Raw genomic sequence first — 18,586 nt, forward strand, 5'->3', positions numbered from 1 at the left:
CACAGAGAGACTGCAGGTGACACGCTTGCCAGGTGAACCTTAAAATATACATGCAGCCATATATCACCAGCATGACAGGAACATTAGAGAGAGGCAGAGGAGTACGAGGAAGTCAGCGTCGAGTCAATCCACACTCGCACTCGCTGTCAAGAACACAATCTTTCTTACCCGGCCGGCCGCGAGTGCTCGGCTGACTGAGAAAAGGTAGATACACTCAGGTAGGTTACAGACGTGCATGTTCACACTCGCTCAGGTAGGTTACAGACGTGCATGTTCACACTCGCTCAGGTAGGTTACAGGCGTACATGTTCACACTCGCTCAGGTAGGTTACAGACGTGCATGTTTACACTCGCTCAGGTAGGTTACAGACGTGCATGTTCACACTCGCTCAGGTAGGTTACAGGTGTACATGTTTACACTCGCTCAGGTAGGTTACAGACGTGCATGTTTACACTCGCTCAGGTAGGTTACAGACGTGCATGTTCACACTCGCTCAGGTAGGTTACAGACGTGCATGTTTACACTCGCTCAGGTAGGTTACAGACGTGCATGTTCACACTCGCTCAGGTAGGTTACAGACGTACATGTTTACACTCGCTCAGGTAGGTTACAGACGTGCATGTTTACACTCGCTCAGGTAGGTTACAGACGTACATGTTCACACTCACTCAGGTAGGTTACAGACGTACATGTTTACACTCGCTCAGGTAGGTTACAGACGTGCATGTTTACACTCGCTCAGGTAGGTTACAGGTGTACATGTTTACACTCGCTCAGGTAGGTTACAGACGTGCATGTTTACACTCGCTCAGGTAGGTTACAGGCGTACATGTTCACACTCGCTCAGGTAGGTTACAGACGTGCATGTTTACACTCACTCAGGTAGGTTACAGGTGTACATGTTCACACTCGCTCAGGTAGGTTACAGACGTGCATGTTTACACTCGCTCAGGTAGGTTACAGACGTACATGTTCACACTCGCTCAGGTAGGTTACAGACGTACATGTTTACACTCGCTCAGGTAGGTTACAGGTGTACATGTTTACACTCGCTCAGGTAGGTTACAGACGTACATGTTTACACTCGCTCAGGTAGGTTACAGGTGTACATGTTTACACTCGCTCAGGTAGGTTACAGACGTACATGTTCACACTCGCTCAGGTAGGTTACAGACGTACATGTTTACACTCGCTCAGGTAGGTTACAGACGTACATGTTTACACTCGCTCAGGTAGGTTACAGACGTACATGTTCACACTCACTCAGGTAGGTTACAGACGTACATGTTCACACTCACTCAGGTAGGTTACAGACGTACATGTTTACACTCACTGCAGGCTGAACTATTGTACTGGAGCAAACCTTTTTTACCCTAAAAACTCTTATGAGACCTCCAAATAATCAGTGAGTATGTTCTTCTTCTTCTTCTTGACTCAAACAGCTTATATACACGAGGGGAGGAGCCGGCCCTGTCGTCCATGTAAACACAGCTCTGACAACAACACAGCCAGCAGGACTCCAGCTTCTCCCTCACTGTAGACAGTCAGGACTCACACACACATTTACACAGGAGAGACTTTTTTTTTTAAATATGTAAAATGGGTCAAAGGTTATCGAAATACTGGAATCAACTTCTAAGCCTTTTTTTTTTTTTTTTTTTAAATATCTGGTTTATGAATTAAAAACTTGACTTCATTGAAGCTTCGTGGATTTCTATTGTCTGTTGGTCAACAAATGATTCACCTGCTTTAATGATCAGATAAACATCAAATGTTTCACTCATTTCTCCCTTTAAACTAATCCTTCAAAATGCCGTCTCTCCTTTTTACCTCGCTATCAGACACACAGACTGTAACTCTGCATTTCTCCCCACTCGTGCTCTTCCTTCTCTGTATTCAAATTACATCATTAGCTCAACAAATCTTTGTTGTAACGATACCTTCTTGTGTTTAAGCATCAAGACAAAAAAAAAAAAACTCGCAGAAAAACACAGCGTCGAGCCCAGCGTGACTCCCAGCGAGCGGTGCTATACTTAAAGCATTTAGAGCTAATTATCAGAAAAACCTTTCCATTATCTCCTGACCTGCGCCTACAAGGCTGCAATTATTTTTTTATTTCAGCCCTGGTGGAGGGAGCACGCTGTAATCAGTTTAATTAGACCAAATAGACTTCCTCCATCTTCTCTCCAGGGCCCAGCACTCAGGTCTGCACCGAGAGAAACACACACAGGTCTATTATTCCTGCACTGAGATGAAGAGTGTTGAAGATGATGTTGGATAAAGAATAGGCTAATGTTCATGTTTGCTGCAGCGGGGCAGGTTTTACTGGATGCTAATATATGCACTCTTTGGCATTTAGCCACGCATACTCACTTTCTGTTGCTACACAGAGTCACAAAAGGCCACGTCTTTGTGTTAAGGAAGCGTTCGTGTGCTGAGAGCTGCAGACAACACAACCCAAACCTGAAGGAAAAAAAAGCTGTTCTCACCTGTGAACTCCTGAGAGTACCAAGAACATTTCAGGCAGGCTGCCTCTGAAATCTTCCCCACTTTCTTGTTCACACATGAATCTCACAGCAGGAGGCGATCCCTGAGCAGTCTGTCAGGGATAAGAGGGGGGGGAAAGGCAGCAGTTTAATCATGTGGCCGATGATCGTCTGTCACGTGCAGACAGTCTATGACCTGTGCATCGCTCACAGGATGTAAACGCCACTCCCACTGGCTCGAGGCGGGCCCAGCGCCTCACGAGGGAGCGAAAGGCGGGGTTTTTGCCACCTCAGTTGTCAAAAATCCATGAGAAAACAATTAGATGGCCCCAAATCAATTCTATGTTGTTACGTTTTTTTTGGGGGTTTTTTTGTTTGTTTTTTTTGGGGGGGGGGGGGGGGGGTCCAAGTCGTGCGTCCACCCTTCCTGCAGAAAAGATCAGCAGAGAGCTCTGAGATCGGGGTCTGACAACAAGGCTGAGCAGCACACTCACAAACTTCGAGGAAAGTTTCCTGTTCGAGACGTTTCCGTCTCCGCCCCCCCGACACCGTCACCGAGTGAACTCCACATGAAGTCAAACTCACGGCTGAGTGAAGCACGCTACGTTAAAGGTGAAGGGATCACAAACATCATTTTTAAGCAGGATTGCGAGACACTTTTCCTGCGGACAGGAGGACGAGAGGGGGAAATGATGTCAAAAGAACGACGGGGAAATGGCGTCACAGCGACAGAGTTGGACAATATTTCGACAGCTTTCCCTCTAAGTCGATGTCGTCACAGTATCCACAAAGAAGAGGTAAAGATATATGAAGATCTCGCCGGTCATGTGATCTAGGCGTGACCTCCCACTCGCTCACACGCAAAGCAGCCGAACATTTCAGGAGTTAAAAGTGTGTGTAAAAGTGATTCATTGTTTAAAAAATAAAAGTGTTCATGCGATCTGTGGACTTCTATTTTGATTGTTGCCGATGATTTACGAATCGTATTTTTTAGTGATGCATCGGTTAAACGTCGTCGGCTGATATTTCTCCGTTGATAGAAATCAGTAAATAATGAGCCGAGCCAGGCAGACATCTAAGTTCACCAGATGATTCAGAGAAGAGGGTTGTTTTTTTTGTTTTTTTGGTCAAATATTTTTTCTTTTTTTGGGAAGGGCACAGAAACAAAGACAGAGACTTTCCAGATTTACAACAGTGGTCCTCTCTCGAATGTATTAAACTTGTTACAGCAGAAAATAACAAATAAAAAACCCAAGGTGCTTTAGAGGGCGAGTTAACCCTTTCCTCCCTAAACAACTCATTCAATCACAGCAATTCACACCACACATGACAAAATGGACAAGACAACCAAAACTCAGAAAATATCAACAGGTGAATACCACAAAATAATTAACAGAAAACAAAAAAATACAAGAAAAAGGGGAGAAGAAAGAAAAATAAACACTAATAACATAAATAATGATAAATGGACAAAATCAACAACTCTTTGTTTTTCAGCTTCAATGTACAAGTTATCCACAGTATATGAAGTAGAAAGGCTGCCAGGTTTTATGAAAGGCCTGCAGAGAAGAGTTTTGTTTTTTGTTTTTTTAAATCAGGCAGATGAAGACTGACTTGTTTTCATCGTCAAACATGAGAGACCACGTCAGCATTGTGGGAGTCTTACACCAGAAGAAGCCATGAAACAGTCTGGAATCAGCTGAATTTTTACATCATATATTACATGAGAAATGTAAATCTCTTAGTAAGAACATGAAAGTCCAGAATGACGTCAGGAGAGCTCTCGTCAGCTGGCCTGGTCGCTCTCTGCCTCTAAAATCTGTAATGAGAGCACGACATGCCCGCTCTAATTACAGAGATCAGGATTGTTCGCTCGTCAGAGTCTGTCTCCAACACTCCCTGCACTAACACACAGCTGCCATAATACCCCATTAAGACATCAACGTCACGACGCAGGCGGCAGACTGCTGCAGCTTCCAGCACGCGGCCCTGAAAAGAACCCGGACTGCAGGATTAGGACTTCTCAAAGAAGTGATCAAAGTCAGCCAGCTTCATTCAGACTGTTCGTTAGAGAGGGAGGAGTGACGCTCTGTTCAGCAGCTGCAGGTGTCATAGTTACATTTTGTTCCTGTTAAACACAAACAACAGCAGTTCTTCACTGTAACGACTGCAGAGGATCAATATTTGCAGAAAACTGTAAAACAAACAAATGTTACTTTCTTTTGCAACTTGTAAATCATTGATGATGTCTTTACATGCATGAACACGTTCCAGGAAAAAAAAGAAAAACTAGCATTTTGCTGTGGCTGCTCCCACTCTCAGTCTACCTGTTAATATAAGAAGTGCTCCAACCACTGCTTAAAACCCGCCTCTCTGCTCCGGCTTTTAATACAAGCTGAACTTGACATTTTGTCATTTTTATTCACGCTCCTATTTGTTGTATTTTTATTGTGATTTACTTTTATTGTTTTTATTTTATTTTTTTGCTTGTACAGCACTTGTTCTATGTGCTAAAGAAATAAAGATTGATTGATTGATCTATTCCAAATTCCAAAAAGGACACCTTCAGGATGTGACACAAGGCCGTATCATGATCTTAAATAATTATGATTAACATAGTAGCATCATCTATAAGATACTTTTAATAGGGCCATGTGTTTCATTAGATCAGATCCTTGGAGCACGTGCAGTAGAGTCCTTCTCTCCCTGACTGACGTACTGAGTCCTATCACCTGCTCAGTACTGTGTGTCTTCAGTGCTCCTGCTGAGCTGCCGGCCCGGACACGGCACAGTCCACACTGCTGCCTCTACACCGAGGATGCATGTGGGCCGTCCTGCAGGTCATTTATTACAATCCCTCTCTAATAAGACTTTACAGCAGCAGGGTTTTGGACGGTCCTCAGAGCCTGTTTCTCTATTGTTCCCCCGCTCACTGTTAACAGCCGAGCAATCAGCCACAGTGTGCGTCCCCCTCACTTCATCCCTCATCATTAGTCCAGTGCAGCCCCCCCCCTTACACTAACCTGCTCTATGACTGCCTGCCCGCACCGCCGTCAGCCTGCACTGCTCCAAAGATCCTGTTTCCTCGTTATTCCCCGAGCTGGAGGGTCAGCGGGTCGGGTTTGTTTACAGCTTTATCACAGAAGGAAGCATACGTTACTGTGCATCGACTCCACATGGCCATTAGACTCCAGTTCCTCACTCGTTCTAATAAGGTTCGAAGAGAGAGAGAGAGAGAGGGCTGTCGACGCTTTGAAAAATAAGAATCCTACCTCAGCATTAGAAAAGTCCAGAGCAAGATTTTTATAAAGTTCTTAACGAACCATCTACACACACACACACACACACACACACACACACACACACACACACACACACACACACACACACACACACACACACACACACACACACACACACACACACACACACACACACACACACACACACACACACACACACACACACACACACACACACACACACACACACACACACACACACACACACACACACACACACACACACACACACACACACACACACACACACACACACACACACACACACACACACACACACACACACACACACACACACACACACACACACACACACACACACACACACACACACACACACACACACACACACACACACACACACACACACACACACACACACACACACACACACACACACACACACACACACACACACACACACACACACACACTATCATAGGATGACTGCGTTCTCTCACCCTAGCCAGTCAAACTACTTCATTTATTCATATATGGAACATTTGTTTCAAGCAGCCGAACAAACATTGTATAACTGAGTGTTCATGGACTTTAGTATCCCGGTTTTGATGACTGCATCTTATTTGTGCACACGATGTTTTTAACACAAACCCCGGACATTTAGAAATCTGAGAAACATGAGAACACTGTGGCTTATACATAACATTTTTTAATTGTAACAAAAATATCCCTTTTAATTTACGACTATGGATCCAAAATAAACTGAAAGTCCCGAGTAAACAAAATATGCAATATGATCTATGAAAGTTTAAATTGTCTTTTTAGTCTCTTTCTGTCAGAAACGGGATGACGAGTCCTCGTTTTCTTTTGGATTTCTCCAGTTAGCAAAATCAGGTTTCTCAAAACCAGGATGAGGACGTATCTCGGTTTCTGAAATCAGGATGTGATGTTTACAAAGACAGGATACTTAAACCCCAAACAAACCCGGGATACTCGAGTCCATGTAAACACATCAGTTCTAAAAAATCCAACCTCTTTTTGTTTTACAGTCCTCACACATGTTAAACCTCAGAATCATCTCTGTTAAGTTTGAAGGGTCGGTGGGTTCGATCCCCAGCTCCTGTGGACACATGTTGATGTGTCCCTGTGGAGGACACTCAGTGGCGTGTGAATGGGATCAATTCATTCTGGTGGACAAAACTGTCCGTGTCTCAGGCTGCCCGTGGCCCGCACTGTTGTGTTAGCATGCTAATGTTAGCGCTCTTTAGTTAGCTTCACATTGCATCTAAATTGACGCAGAATGAGCGTGATCTAAAAAACGCTGATGTAACAAATAATCAGTATGTTCTTCTTCTTGACTCAAACTGCTTTTATACACAAGGGGAGGAGCCGGCCGTCCCGTCCATGTAAACACAGCTCTGACAACAACACAACCAGCAGGACTCCAGCTTCTCCCTCACTGTAGACAGTCAGGACTCACACACACATTCACACAGGACACACTGATGAGTCATGATTTATTTATGCGTCAAATGTTGCACATTCTTTGAGTAGGAACTACTTCATCTACACTTTATTTTTTACTTGTGTATTTAATTGGTTGGAGGAGGAGACGCATTCATGATCTCCTGTAAACGCTCATCTCTGAAGCGTTGCATCATCAGTCTTTGGACCCCATCTGACTCGTTGTTCACGCCAACAGAACAGGAAAGGAAGAACTCGCAACTTAAACCGCAATTTGCAGACCAACTGTCATTACGCGCCTCCTTCACTTCATTCATTAAGCACCGCTTCTCTTTCAGCCCCTTATTATCCAGACAGCTGCACAATTGGCAGCATCAGTTTTCTACTCATGGCATTGTCCGCTGCACATTGTGACGCATTAGATCCAGCAGCTCACGTCTGTGAGAGTCAGGCTTGGAATTGAGAGCTCTGATGGTTTTGATGGCATCCCAGCGGTCTCCACAAAGCCAAAGGAAAGACTTATTATTGGCATCCGTATAAAGCGTCTCTGTCTCCTTCTCTTCATTTCATTTCCCCACTCCATGTGTGTGTGGATCTGGCAACTCTCTGCGGCAGATCCTGCAATTAAAATGTACTGAGTCTGTGTCACTGTCAGCACAACTTGTCATTTCTGCTCCAGTGTTGTTTGAATTACTGGAGTGAGGAAGAATTAATCTGAGAGTTTGGCTTATTGCAGCACCTCTTTGGCCGTACAGAGGATTCTGAGAGACAGCTTCATGTGGGCCTCGACCTCCAAGCAAATACAGAGTTTATTTAAATACACTGCTGCTTCACACATGAATCATCCCTGAAGACATTTTCATATTAAACCAATATAAGAATCTGTGTAAACTGTAATCGTCCATGCAACGGGACCAAACGGGTCTCACGTCCTCAGACTGGGCAGCTTGGTTCTGGGATGGACGGGGACAAGTCTCAGGAAAAGGCTGTGATGGAGTGTCAGCTCACACTGTACGAATCGTTAAAGACACCGAAGGTCACGATCTGCGTTCACACAGACGACCTGATTCTTCACGCTCAATCTGAGCGGGAAATAGTGAAATTGGATTATTGACAAATGTCACAAAAAAAAAAATAAGACAGACGCAGGTTAACGTCAGATATACGTGTATTTTAGTTGTCTCATGTCTGCGACTTAAATAGACCAGCAAGGTCGCTCACACGCTATCTCTCTCACACACACACACACACGAGCATCACCGATAAACACAAGCTAACTAGCTGAATCTGCAGATATTTCATCATCAGAAAGGGAAGACTGATTTCATGAAAAAAAGTCTTAAAGTCTGAGAATAAGTTTGTGGCTCTGCTCTCACTGTGAGAGTGTGCAGTCTTACGTATGAAATATCAAACATGCCAGATAATCGTCAGAGACAGCTGATCAGGCCGTGATAAGCTATCGTGCCTTGTGCAGTGTACACTACATGACCAATAAAGCACAATCAGGCTGACGTTTGACCTGACTGCACAATCCATCGCACTGCTCACATATCTCATCTAAATCAGTCTGCAATCATTTCACAGTAACTTTGAGTCGAGCTAACGACAGGCTGAGAGCTGGAGCTGAGGCGGGACAAACTGTTGCACCCACCTGTCAATCATGTCAGCTACGTGTCTAACTTTGAAAATCACGTTTTTCAAAATCAAACCAGAGCGGTTTAAATAAAAAAAAAATCGTCCATATGCAGTGTAACAACTAATCAGGAGGTTTTTTTTGTTTTGTTTTTTTTTCATACCAGGCTGTAAACATGTCTCTCTGTGCTGGGTTTGTTTTGCCTGTAGTGTGTCTGTGACTTCTGGTAGAGCCAGCTTCAAGCTGACACTCGATGAACACGCATGAAGCTCCATTTTTTTTTCCTTCAAGAGGCTGCTGCTTGGTTTCAGCAGATTCACATCACAAGAGCACATGGACCAGTATGGAGGTGACAAACATCCATACAAACCATTTCATTGCTTGTATTGTGTGACTCAGTTTTACATAATTGTGTTCCACTATAGCATAGGCTCCATTGAAAGGAGACATTGTCATGGAGACTGATAGGAAGCTGCTGCAGTCAGGGGGGAGGTGACGGCCTCTGTGCTCGCTTTAGTCTGTTTCATAAAGCAGTAAACGCACAGTGATCGACCAGCCGGGGAAACACACCGTCTCATTATTAATGTCTCGCTTTTACCTTGTTGCACAAAGTTTTTTACTGCCCGTCTTTGACATGGATCCAACCTTGTAAATGTCCCTTTAAATCTCTGATCGTCATCAAGGGGTCGACCACTGTCTGCTCCCCATCATTCAACAGCAACTGTGCACCATCGCTCACCCCTGCGTCCCGTCTCCGGCAGCCCTGAGGGGACACGTCCAGCACTGGTCAGGGTCTCAGACTGCACGTGGCACACATAACTCTTCATACAACACATTATAACATATAACAACGTTTGACGGCTGCTGCTGCTCTGACTCACAGCGATAGATACGTTTCTGTTTCTTTATGGGATATCAGACTGATGGATTCAAGCTTCAAAGATCTTGTGACAGAACAGTAAAACATAATGGAATCCATTGACTGTACAGTGTATAAATATATGTATTATATTATTATATGTGTATAAATCCTCTGACCAAAACCCCAAAGATCGCTCAGGTGGGTGCAGTCCACGACGGAGCAGATTGAGCAGTTTCAGTTTGAAGGAGACACTCACATTTATAGAAAGTTCATTGACTCTTACCTGATGTTCTGGTGCACACAGTGGTCAACAGAGCTGCCCATCAGTGACCTTTTTACAGCATCTAACAACATCCTAAAACTAAACTTCTCAGCAAAAATTAACATAAACCAGCTTTTACGTGTAGGTGGTTCTGTAGTTTGACCCATAGCCCATTTGTTAAAATAGAGGAGGTGGAGCTAATCGCCTCTATACTGCAGCTCCACGACGGGGAGCTCTGCATGTTTTGGCTTCACTTTTGGTTAGCTCTTCATAATGTCCATCTTTTCACACAGTGACAAAGACCCCAACATGAGTCCATCATGAGAACTAAGCAACATTTAGTAAAGTTACTGGAGAAGAAAAAAAAACTTCAGCAGAACCAGAATCTGCTCGAGTGGAGACAACATGGAGCAAAACAAACGCAGAAATGTCCGTAGTGATGGTTATAAAGCGAGTATAAACCGTAAGAATAAGTATGATATTGATTGATAGTATAATTGGGAGGACTGATATAGCAGCTGAAGAAGACTCACATGGACATGAAAAGGTTGGTAATTTTTTAAAAACTAGCATGACTTTAAAAGTAGCATTCCCTCAGTGCTTCATCTTCACTCACCCCCCTCCCCTCTAAAGCCACGCCCCCTCTGTGCTCCCTCTAAAGCCACGCCCCCTCACTTACATGCACAAGCGCCATTGGTCCAAGAAGCGGATTTCAGCTCACCCTTTGAGTGTGGGTTCGTGCATGCATGAGGTCGAGAGGCTGTGATTGGTTTATAAAACGTGGTCGATTGCAGACATTGGTCGAAGTTTTTTTGAACGCGTTTACAACTGCTACATTTATTTTTTTTAGAGCACATTATTAATGTCTGACAGGACCTGAAGAAGATGAAGATAAATGTTGCTGCTGATATTTGAAGCAGTTACAGCAGCACGCCAAACACACTTGAGGGGTGTGGCCTTAAATTGGGCCACACCCCCCTTACGTGATTGTGTTGGATTGGGGGCAAATTGGGCCTCAAAGTAAAATCCTTTTATTCTACAGCAGCAAGTGATGAATGGTATGAAAGAATCATTTTGATCAATTTAAGAGAGTTTAGGAGCTTAAACGTTATCGATTTTCAGGTCTTGAAAAATGTGTTACTGTACCTTTAATAGAACCGGCACTGAGCCTCCTCTCTGTTTGTGCACCTTCTTTGTCTAATTCAGACCTTTGATGCAGTCATAAAAAAAATAAATAATAAAAAAAAACTCCTCTGACCTTTACAAAGCAGTTGAGCAGTTTGTAGAATTAGCCTTTATATCTTACAATGCATACTCGTTATAAAAGCTGAAACATCACCTGCAGCAGTCAGAGGAGGATTTATGACAGTCCAGGTCCAGACCAAAACATGAACCGGCTTTATCAACCTCAGCAGGTAAAAAGAAGAGCTTTGCTTCAGGTAGCTTTGTTTGTGGATAAAACAAGCTAACCGGTGATCGATGACTGATGACTTTTTCAATTTGTGCCTTAAATCCTCCCCCGGCCTTAAATCCTGCTCAGGGTCTGTTCCCAAACATTTGGTCTGCTCACTCAAACATATTTATCCCAGTGCAGCACACAGCGCTAACTTCTGATTTCACTGATCCATGTTATTAGCTTCCCCTCACTCTGACAGGCTATTAATCTCAGATGTTTCTTTTCATTGTGTTTTTCTTCCCTTTGCAAACTGCAGTCCTCTATCAGCCCTAAATTAGCAGTCTGACCGGCTCCGAGTCTGCACCTTAGTATGAAATTGTGAGTCAGTGTTGGATTCATCAACCTGTTATCAGCTGCTCAGGACATCTCTTTCACAAACACATTGTCTGCAGCCAAAGTGGAAAAAATGTAACCAGAAAAAAACAACTGAAAGGACGTAGTTTTATATTTTTACTGATGTTATGGGGTTCCCAAACTTCGACCCCCAATATAAAAGTGCTTGAGACTGCAGCCCACATTGTTCCTGCAGTGCTTAAAACATCTGACATTGCACACAGTCACACGCACACTATTAGGCCTCTCCAAACATTGGCATTAGAACAGCCCCAACAACATCATATTTCTGTCTATATTTTCAAATGAAAAGACAAAACATGCAATTTTAAACTATTCTCCGTTTTTTAAAAGGCTTTGAAAGGAATCTCGCGACACCCCTAACCGTGTCTTTGACCCCCACTTTGGGAACCACTGGGCGACAACATGCATCAGATCCTGTCATTTTCTTGTACAGAGAAGAGAACAAGAAGGCAGTCTGACCGTTTGGGACATCTAACAGTTGACGCAGATCCACATAGATCAATGGTGACTGCTGGTGAATTGTCGCTGTGATTGTTTTTGTTTTTGTCGGTCGGTCGGTCGGTCGGTCGGTCGGTCGGTCGGTCGGTCGGTCGGTCGGTCTGTGGCTCCGAGCTCCAATCAGCACAGAAACTGCTTTAGAAATGTGTATTTGTTATTTGTTAGTCTGCCCTTTATCGTGCAACATGTAATAGCAGTTTGAGAGGGGGACTCGAATCCCCACAGTGGAAACATGATTACATGTTTTTAATACTAGCCATGCCCTGCTGATGGGCGCCTGTTACAATCCAAATAACACCAACCAGTCGGTTTTCTTACAGCCAACGTGCGGCCTAACTCATATTTCTCAGACACATTATGTTTGTGAAAAACATTTTCAGCCAGCAGGTTTTTCCAGTTTCATACCACAGGAGACATTTAGGGTACCTACAAGATCAACACAACAAATCACATCTGCACATGAGGTACAGGGGGGGAGGGGTATGTGCAAAACGTCCATAAATCTGCTGCTAGGTGAAAGCAGTTAAACATGAATAAAGTCCCTGCTGATGACAGATAAGGCGTCTCCGCTCTGTGACAGATTGGCTCCTGGAGAATCACCTACAGACCCGCCACTGAAATCCCATTTCATCACCTCGATAAGAGAAGAGTGATAGCAGATAGCCATCTGTGTCAACAGCGACGGAATTAAAAATGTAGAGACTTAAAGAGAGTTGATATCATCTCAAAACATAATGCAATTTATTCTGTACATGTTTAACTTCAGAGGTGAAGGGCGGACAGGGGAGAGAAATAATGACTGCTGGTTAGACAATGAAGTATCTATAGATCTTTGTAAACTGACCATATATTGATTTTAATGAGTTTAATCCTTATTAGTGCTGAAGCCATCTTTATTTATTCATAAAACTGCTCTTTTCTTAATTGATTTATTCATGTGATCACTTATTTCTGAGTTTCAATGATGAGAAAAGTCCACCCTCTCCGTCTTCTGCCTGCTCCACTTTTCAGAAAATGTGCTCAAACAGTATTTTCCCTTCATGACATCACAAAGGGCAGTAGCCCCTCCCCCAGGTGGGTGACACTCCCACAGCTAGGTGTTTGTTCTGCCCTCTGAGTCTGCCTTCTCACCGTAAACAATAGGACATGGAGCCAGAAAGCAGCGAGTACACCCGAGTCCTTCCAGAGAGGGGGCGTGGTCAGACACAGCTCATTTACATATTTAAAGCTACAGACGCAGAAACAGCCTGTTCTGTTCCTTGACTCTTGTTCATTTTTTACGCCTTTCCTTTAGAGGGGAAAAATACCTTGAGCCTGACACAAGAAGAACAAAAGGCAAAAAATCTGTCAGAGCTCAACATAAGGGCATAACTCTGACCTCACTGTGGTCTCACCATAAACCTCCTGTCACCTTCACTCTCTCCACCTTTCACCCATAATTTAGGATTTTGTGACTTCAAGGTGCCTGCGAAAATGAAATTGTCCCTTTAGAGAGAAGAGTACTTTGGCAGAGAAGCTGCAGCTGCTCAGACTATTCCCATTTGAAGTAAACAGTGGCCAAAATTTAGATGGATAAGAAGGTGTTGAACTATCGCACTCATTTTTTACATTTACTTTTTAGCAAGAGGACTTGTTAAAGAGCGCTAATAGTCATTGTTAACCAAACATTTAGGACATCACTACTCTCCCAGATATCAGCAGTTTATGTTCACATCAGTGGTCCCACAGTTTACAACCTTCATGGCCTCTACTGTCTCAAAGCCACAGAGCTCTTCTTTAACTCTCTGTTGTCCTTTGTGGAAGTAAAACATGTTGTGAATTTTTTATTTTAAATAGCTTGAAGAAAAATAAATGCTGTGCATCTGCGTTTAGTCGTGTAAATTTACTGGAATAAAGTAGTAATTTTAGTTATTAGCTGAGCAGCGGCCACCTGTAGGAAAAATGAGGAACGTGCAGCATCTTGTAAAATGCTACTTTTTTATAAAAAATAAAGGCTTTAGAAAATAATGAAATACTTTTGGCACATAAAAAGTAGCTGCAATAAACCGGGGCTTTGCCGGAGAACAACCACAGTGACTTTGAGAAAGAAAGAACCGCACTAACTTTGTAATGGGCAGTGAATGAGCACAATTCAGCTTGACAGATGTGAGCAGAGCTGGGGTTAACCCACTGTCAGCGCTAAGCAGCGAGAGGAAAAAACTGTGAGCCGGCTCTCACTTGATGAGAGTTGGCTCTTCTGATTCACTACAAAGCATCAAAGCATCACTAATAGAAGGACAAACATAGCTAATCACAGTCCAAACTGCACAATGCCTCCGTTACCCGGCTGAGGAACGTAGGCGCTGATGGGACAGAAAAACAGTCCAGAGTCGATAGAGCAGAACAAACATGAAAACTCACTTTAAACAGGCGACACAAGTAATCCACTCTCAGACTGGAAAACAGGAACCAGGAGACACTGAGGCAACACTCGTCATTACCGGGGTTTTGACAGAGAAGGTGAGTCCAAGACAGGCTGGGTCTGTACCGGGAGATAAGTCCAAAGGGAAACGCTGGAAAGACAGCCATGAATGCAGTGACAATCTGTACATGACTGGTTTATGTCTCCTGTTCTGCAGAACAGAAACCAGCTAGAGACATGTTTTTAAACTGACTCATGCCCGTTAAACTGTAACTTCATGTTACTTTTAAATGTTCCTGTATAATAACTGAAATGAAATGAGAACGTTTGCAGCAGCAGCTTCTGTAGAGGCTTGATTACTGATCAGCTGCAGCTGAGAGAGCAGGTGAGCTGAGTGTGGTGTGGGTGTGGCTGACAGGTAGAGTGAGAGGGAGGCAGTCTGAATGGAAAAGTACAAAGAGCAGAGTAGGGCTGTGACGGACTTCAAGACAGAACTACACTGACTTGAAGAAAGAACTACACTGACTTGAAGAAGGAACTACACTGACTTGAAGAAGGAACTACACTGACTTCAAGACAGAACTATACTGACTTGAAGAAAGAACTACACTGACTTGAAGAAGGAACTACACTGACTTCAAGACAGAACTATACTGACTTGAAGAAAGAACTACACTGACTTGAAGAAGGAACTACACTGACTTGAAGAAAGAACTACACTGACTTGAAGAAGGAGCTACACTGACTTGAAGAGAGAACTACACTGACTTGAAGAAGGAACTACACTGACTTGAAGAAGGAACTACACTGACTTGAAGAGAGAACTACACTAACTTGAAGAAGGAGCTACACTGACTTGAAGAGAGAACTACACTGACTTGAAGAAGGAACTACACTGACTTGAAGAGAGAACTACACTGACTTGAAGAAGGAACTACACTGACTTGAAGAGAGATCTACACTGACTTGAAGAAGGAACTACACTGACTTGAAGAAGGAACTACACTGACTTTCAGAAAGAACTACACTGACTTTCAGAAAGAACTACACTGACTTGAAGAAGGAACTACACTGACTTGAAGAGAGAACTACACTGACTTGAAGAAAGAACTACACTGACTTGAAGAAGGAACTACACTGACTTGAAGAAGGAACTACACTGACTTTCAGAAAGAACTACACTGACTTTCAGAAAGAACTACACTGACTTGAAGAAGGAACTACACTGACTTGAAGAGAGAACTACACTGACTTGAAGAAAGAACTACACTGACTTGAAGAAGGAACTACACTGACTTGAAGAAGGAACTACACTGACTTGAAGAAGGAACTACACTGACTCGAAGAAGGAACTACACTGACTTAAAGAAAGAACTACACTGACTTAAAGAAGGAACTACACTGACTTGAAGAAGGAACTACACTGACTTGAAGAAAGAACTACACTGACTTGAAGAAGGAACTACACTGACTTGAAGAAGGAACTACACTGACTTGAAGAAGGAGCTACACTGACTTGAAGAAGGAACTACACTGACTTGAAGAAGGAACTACACTGACTTAAAGAAAGAACTAAACTGGCTTAGAGGATTCCCCTTTAATTCATTCTACAGCCTCCGTACATGGGGCGCTTGTACTAACCACTAGGCCACCAGTCTGGCTTTGATTATATGTTTGTTTGTTTTATGGATGTCGTGTGTTTCTCTATTCTAACAACTTTAAATATATTGTAATTTATACAAACACAAGACAGAAACAGGAACCTTTCTGTAAACAGGTTTGATCCAGAAGACTGAAAAATCTCATTTGAATTTCACATTTGTCATTTTTATTCTTCTACATGAGTACAAATGGTTCCCTTGACGATTGAGCAGCATTCAGACGTAATGAGCCTGCTGGAGGGAGCTTTGGGGGGGAGGGTTTAGAAGTTGTGTGTTTTTTGTTCTGGCAGACCTGTAATTACGTCGACCTTCACCCTGCATGCTGCAGGAGCAAATCTCTGCTTGTCCTTTCTCGCTCACTAAAAAAAAAAAAAAAAACCTCCAACATCTCCAGTTTTCAGACCTTTTTTTCAGCCTTGTATTTCTCATCCTCGCTGCAGTCCGACCGCTCCCCAACCCCACTCCGTACGGACGCTGCGAGCTTTAACGAGCCCCTTTGGAAGATAAGTGTTTAGTGCTGCGGTCTGTTGAGACATGGAGACCTGGTGTTACTGAGCTGATTGATCTCAGGTGTGTGCTACACCCCCCCCCCCCTCCCTCCGCATCCACTGACCATTCAGAGTGATCAATACGTGTTTAGAGGCAGCCTCTTTACGTTTATGAAAGGCTCTGGCCCCTGATTTCTATCAGCACATCTTCAAACACCGTTATTGATTACTGTCACGTTCTCTCAGCACACCTGCAGATTGCCTCTTCTTTACCGGCTCCACAACCTCTGAGCTGTGTGTGTGCAGATGCTGACGTTTCCCAGAAGCCTCTCTGTCTCTGCAGCAGTTTGATGTGCTGTGGGCACGCCGGAGGATGAATAGATAATGGGGACGCTTCTGATTGACTTGCCTGTGCTGGCGTTAAGTAGTCCGACGCAACAACAAACTCAAATGCAGGCTAATAAGTTGGAGTGTGTGCGGGTGCTCGCAGTGCAGCGCCAGCGTGCCTGAGTGTGTGTGTGTGTGTGTGTGTGTGTGTGTGTGTGTGTGTGAATGTGACTGTGTGTGGTAAATCCTCCAATTTGGATGACAGAGAGGCAACGCTGCTTTGCTCTAAATGAGCTCCCAGGAGTGAAGAGTCCTCCAGTTTTATCCCTCCCTGTAGGAACGCAATGCTGAGGAGCTGCCAGACACACACGTGCACGTGTTCACACACACACACACACACACACACACACACACCTTGAATCATTACACCTTGTTCCATCACACAAGCAAGGTACAATACATAGGACAGTCTGAGATAGCTGAGCAGAAACACGGATATTAATCTGCTGCTCCTGCTCGTCTTGAAGACGTTTCACGAGATGCTGAATGTGCAGAAAAACGTTCCCATTCTAACTGATCCTCGAGAAATCCACGGACAAATAAACAAACTAAACAAGATGAACCATCAATACTCAAGTAACTACAAACTGGGCCGGTGGTTTAGCTGACAATGCTCGGGCTGCTTTCAACTTTTTATCAGACATTATTTTTGATTAGCACAAATATTGCAAATGGTGCGCGACAGTGGTGGGGAAAATGGTTGTCATAACAACGGACCACCGCCGCCAGGTGGTAGTTTTAGTCCTTGTGGTGCGGCCTACTTTGTTTGGAAAGATCGTGACTCAACGTTTGATGCCATTGGACGGATCGGCCCGACGCGTGAGGATGTGTGAAGGCACGATGATTAAGATTCTGGGTAGACGGCGAGCAGCCGGCTTAGTCCGCAAATGAGGTTGACAGAAGGTCTTTAAATTCTGAACAACCTCCGCTCAAACAAACCAACTGTTTACAAGAGTGACAATTAACTCATCAGTCGTAATTAGCGGAGACTTACAGCAGTGGAGGAACAATCAAGCGGACCTGATGTGTGTTTAACGCGACCTAATGTGTGCACATCAGCAGTTATTACAGGGAGGAACTCAAGGGTTAATTATGTTAGCCTATGAAAACACAGGCGCGGGATAATAGCATCCCCGTCTCCGGCTCTTCCTGCATCTCTTTCCCGTGAGCGGCGGCGTACACACACTAAGCCCCGCACTCTTCCTCGCCCCATTGTTATTCAAGCGGCGGCTGTGTTGTGTGAATGCATTCATTCAGATCAGACCAGAGGAGAGTGCAAGGGGTGCTTGTTTCCTACAAATGGACCGGCTCATAAGTGTCTGAGCGGAGTGATAAAAGCAGTGGTTCACAGCTGAAAGGATCAACAC

The 18,586-nt window shown here is 43.9% G+C and overlaps 1 long non-coding RNA gene across 1 annotated transcript; it reads right to left on the reverse strand.

Annotated features, from left to right (window-relative positions):
* Positions 1-4,118: 4,118 nt before the first annotated feature.
* LOC306824148 lies at positions 4,119-15,077 on the reverse strand. Its single transcript, XR_013779098.1, has 2 exons — positions 14,683-15,077; positions 4,119-4,615 (listed from the first exon to the last, which is right to left on the reverse strand). It is a non-coding gene; the product is annotated as an uncharacterized lncRNA (long non-coding RNA).
* Positions 15,078-18,586: the final 3,509 nt, after the last annotated feature.

The sequence above is a fragment of the Symphodus melops genome, assembly GCF_947650265.1.
Source record: "Symphodus melops genome assembly, chromosome: 5".
Taxonomy (NCBI): Eukaryota; Metazoa; Chordata; class Actinopteri; order Labriformes; family Labridae; genus Symphodus; species Symphodus melops.